The 4,790-nt window shown below is 38.4% G+C and overlaps 1 long non-coding RNA gene across 1 annotated transcript; it reads left to right on the top strand.

Moving 5' to 3' along the window:
• The first annotated feature begins 2,619 nt into the window (after positions 1 to 2,619).
• On the top strand, positions 2,620 to 3,448 carry LOC140011413 (uncharacterized). Its single transcript, XR_011818567.1, has 2 exons — positions 2,620 to 2,757; positions 3,077 to 3,448. It is a non-coding gene; the product is annotated as an uncharacterized lncRNA (long non-coding RNA).
• The last annotated feature ends 1,342 nt before the right edge of the window (positions 3,449 to 4,790 follow it).

The raw sequence follows: 4,790 nt of genomic DNA, 5'->3' as shown, positions 1-4,790 counted from the left end.
ATTCTCCTAAACAGCTTGTGTGAACCAACCATTCATGATTTTCATTAGCATTCGTGAATCAACTTGTGCATGAACCATCCATGACATGCACAGCTTAGTCCCCTCTTTCTTTGAGTGTTCATTATTGCGGTTTACTGAAAATGCTTATATGCCTGCGACTTTCCTCACATAAGCAAAATATATGCTGAACTTTAATTCTGCACAACAGATTGATGACTGGACATCCTAGGTCTCGAATTGCAGATGAGGCTTTACTGAAAATCTATTTTGGACCATCGTAGTACCTACCAAGATGCTTTAATTTTCACGCAAAAAGAACACTCCATCTGATAGCTATTTCTTTGCACCTACTTGCTTATTTTCTATGAATCCATACTGACAAGAACAGTAAAATACCTGCATTTCATAAAAAAAATTTGTTGTCGGAACACTAATAAGATTAAGTTTCTTATACTATAACGTAAAAAGATGAACATACTCTTCAATTTCAGGTGAATTTGCAGGCTTAATGAGAACTTCAACTGCTATGACAGGATTATTCTCCACAATTTCCTGATAACCAAACAAAAGAACACTCACATTCTGGAAATTAACACATAGAACACATCGATATGCCTATAAAATAACATACTGGCAGCTTTCTTGGTGTCAGCCCACAGTGATATACGTTATAGTATAAGAAAGGATTTGTTACTATTAATTTGTCAACGATTTCTTATTCTAGAAGCAAAAATAGGCTCTGAAAAGAAGTCTTTCCCACAGTAATGAATAGGCCTCCACATCAGGGTCATGTGGTTATCTAAATTCACTAGACTCAGTATTTCATACAGCAGACAGTCCAATAATTCTCAGCACTCCGTATAAAAGTTAACTGAAAATACTGTCAGCTTTCTACTATCACTGAATAAACAAGTCAAAAATGCAGTTGATGTGCATACTGCATAGCTGAACAATCTTACACGGTGCATGATTATTAAAAATTGACCATTAATAGAGCACAAACAAAATCCTGAGAACAACAAATACAATGAGGAGAAGACATATGCATACTTACATTCACAAGCACAAAACTGAACGGGTTAGAACTAGGCTGCTGGGAAGAATATGCCTGGTGGAGAATTGCAAATCCAACTAGACGCTGTGTTGGTCTTAACACTTTACTCTGCAATAACAGAACATACAACCATTGATGATTGGAACTCCCCATATTAGGAGATTAAAAATGGCAAGAAAAAAATTTAACCTTCTTATTTTCGTTTTTATTCACAAGCAAAAGAGAAGAAAAATATAGCCAAATATCATTCGTCTATCTTTGTTAACAATCCCTGACACCCATGTACTAACAGATATCTTTTATGGAGAATAAGTATATTGTTGAATTTTAAAACCATATTTGAATTATCTATCCGACTGAATAAGTCAACTTCCTTTCTTCCAAACTTTGAACTACTTATCCATTCACCAATTACTTGATTTCCTTCATAGCTGCAACAACATCCACTAAACAGATCATTTCGGCGCAAATTTTCATCCTGTAATTAAGGTTTCAAGGATTCCAGCTAGCTTCCCTCAAACCATTACCTCCGATACAGCCAGATCCTCAATGAAATCCTAGGTACCAGAATAGGAAATTAACATCTTATCTTATTGTTAATGCAGGAAGCTCAAAGTCCATGTTCTCTGAAGACGCCGCTCGCCAAAACAAGTAGGGAATGGAAATAAACATAATGGTAGCTCCTCCATTTTCCTTTTCATAGTGTACTAGTCGCTGCCTGACAGTCTTGGTGATAACCGCCCACGAAAACAAAAGGATTTAATACTGATAATTTCAACAAGAAATCAACAGGTAGCCCCATCACCTGACTGCTGAAAAGGTATTGACCAAATAGAATCAACAGAGTTCAGACACAGATGCATTAATGCAGAACATAAAAGAGCGAAAATATCTAGTACATATCCTAAATGAAACAAGAATCTCAGCTGACGTCTCAAATTGGCCAAGAATAATCTCTTACATAGTTCTACTGCACCGTAGCAATCACTTTTGAGGAAGAAGAACAGCATTGTGTAGGGAAAACAGAACAGCAATCAAATTGCAAAATCAGCTTGGCAGAGATGTATTCATCCAACCCATTCGAATAAGTAACACCAAAGAGCTTGGAGGCTCGTATATACACGCTTATGAGAACAAAAAGGGCCACTACAGCTCCTTAAGTGAAATCCCCAAACCATTTCTTCTACATGTACAAACACAGTATAAACAAGCCAATCCTATCTTCAATGAAAGAATTGACGAAAATGGGCCTGCATGGATTTGTTTTGTCAACCTATATAGTAAAAGCGCAAACGGATCTGTTAAGGATGGTGGTTGTTGTGCTGATATGGCTGTTGTTTATTGGTTGGAGGATGGTCGTCACTCATGCATTTCTCACGTGTCAAAAAATTTGTTTTAGGGCTTCCCTTGTTTTCTTTCCCCTCATTCATCTCCGCTGCTTCGTTGCTCTCCAGAGCTCCTCTCCTCTCCCCTTCCATTTTTCCTTTCTTTTCTTTGTTCCTTTGTTCTTTTTTATTGTTCTTTATTTGGTCCTTTTTTCTCTGTTTTTCCTTCCCGTTCCCCCACCCCCCCCCCCCCCTTTTTCCTTTCTTCCCTTTCCTTTTTTTTTCAATTATATGATTCTAACTGATTTTTTTCCCTTGTTAGAATTGGTCTGGATATGAAGCTACTAAACGCATGAGACACAGAAATCATCTTAATTGGTAAGCTCCAATATTTCCCCAAACTTTTACAGTTTCCTTTATTCAAGAAAGAAAGACATTTTTCCTCCTAAGATTTGTTAATCTTTCGATTAATAACCCAGAGGTCTGAAATACTATTCTTTCATCTCCTTCTTTGAGCAAACAAAGAAAGCTGTAGTAAAATCTTCATCCAAAAGCAGCGAAAGTCAGAAGTATTTATAAACCCAGAGATCTGTTTTTTTTTTTTTTTTTCTTGTTGAGTATGCTTTTGAGTTTGTAGGTGAAATATTAGAAATCTGCTTTCCTTCCCGTAGTACGTTTTTTATTTTCTTCTGCTTAGATCTTGCAGGTGAAATATTAGAAATCTCTGGGTTTTCAGTTCCCTCGCAGCTGAAGCGCGGCCAGTTTATTCGAGCAAAGAGGCTAATTTTTCCGAGAAAAGCGCAGGCGAGTCCAACGAAGGTTTCTACATCTTCGGATGATAATGGAAGCCCTCCCAAATCCTTTGATTACGATCTCATCATTATTGGCGCTGGCGTCGGTGGTCATGGAGCTGCATTGCATGCCGTAAAAAAGGTTCCAAACATTAATTCCATGGATTATTTTTTTTTGCTTTTAAAATGTCGGATTTTATGTGTTTTTGTGCTTTTGCTTATTCCTTTTCCGTTGTATAGTGTTTTGAGCTAAAATTTCAACTGAGTGATTGCACAGACGTCGCAAGCTTTGAAGTTTGAGCACATTAAAGTTGATTTTTTATTATTACTGTATTATTGCGCGAGTGACATCCGCGTGGGGTGGGTCGCGGCTGGTGGTTCGATGAAAGGGAGAGAGATGCGGTGAAGGGTGAGCCGTCGTCGCTGGTGGAGGGGAGTTGCGAGCAGGTGGAGCTCGCACGAGGAGGTAGATGGCTGGTTAGCGGCGGCGAGATGGAGAGAGATGTGGCGGCGTGCTGCTGGTTGGCTTGCCGCACGCGAGGATGGACGCTGCCTCTGGTGGCGGTGGCTCGCGAAGAGGAGAGAGGACGTGCGAGGTGGTGGTGGAAGGCAGCAGCAGTCACGCGGGCAAGTGGGCGGCGTGCGATTGAAGAGGCGGCCAAAATGGGAAAGAAGACGTAGCGGAGAAGAAGAAAGGAAGAAGAAAGGAAGAAAGAAAAGAAGAAGAAAGAAGGAAAAGGAAAGAAAAGAAGAAAAAGAAAAAGAAAGAGAAATTGTGTTTGTTTTTTTTTTTTTTTTTTAGTAAAAAAAAAATTATATTTTGAAAATCTAAGCTACGGTGAAACAAAAGATTAAAAATTTTTTTTTTAAAATTTAAAAAGAAAAAAAAAATTTTGAAATTTTTTTTTCATTGGCAAATTTTATTTTCGAGATTCAAAAGCAAAGATAACCAACAATCAACAACCGTTCTTGAATTTTTTAAATACTTATCTCTCCCGTGAACGTGACGTGGGTACGCCATGAAGGCACGGAATCTGGAGCTCTCCAGGTGACTTGACGCGGGCACGTCATGAGGGTAAGAGAGCTCTCTGACCATGAGCTTTCCATACGACTTGACGCGGGCGCGTCAAGTCGGAGAGATATCTATGAGTCATCAAAAACGAAAATTGAAGCCATAAATCAGTCAAATCCAAGGAAAAACATATTTAAACTAACAAATAAAATCAAACAAACAACTAAAAGAAATTGGGTTGCCTCCCAATGAGCGCCTTTCATTAATGTCTTTGGCTAGACATTATCATGTTTTGCTCATGGAGGATAAAATCGTGTGCCTCGTCTTAATGCTTCATCCTCTATATAGTCTTGATAGCCCTCGTAAATAGAGTAATCCTTGAGCTCACGAGTTAAGGTCTTCCCTGGACTAGTAAATGGCACCAAACAAGTCAACGATAAGTTGAATTCTCCATTCACTCCTCCCTCACTTGCATTTATTGGTTCAAGATATCTTGCCATCGCCACTCTTAATTTATTCCTGTCATGAAATTCAAAATTTTCTGGTATAATAAAATCAATTTCATTAACAGGAATTGAAGAATAAGAGTCAAGAGAATATTGATGAAG

The sequence above is a fragment of the Coffea arabica genome, chromosome 7e (assembly GCF_036785885.1).
Source record: "Coffea arabica cultivar ET-39 chromosome 7e, Coffea Arabica ET-39 HiFi, whole genome shotgun sequence".
Taxonomy (NCBI): Eukaryota; Viridiplantae; Streptophyta; class Magnoliopsida; order Gentianales; family Rubiaceae; genus Coffea; species Coffea arabica.
The sequence above is the reverse complement of the archived record's forward strand: the minus strand, read 5'-3'. Positions and strand labels throughout refer to the sequence as shown.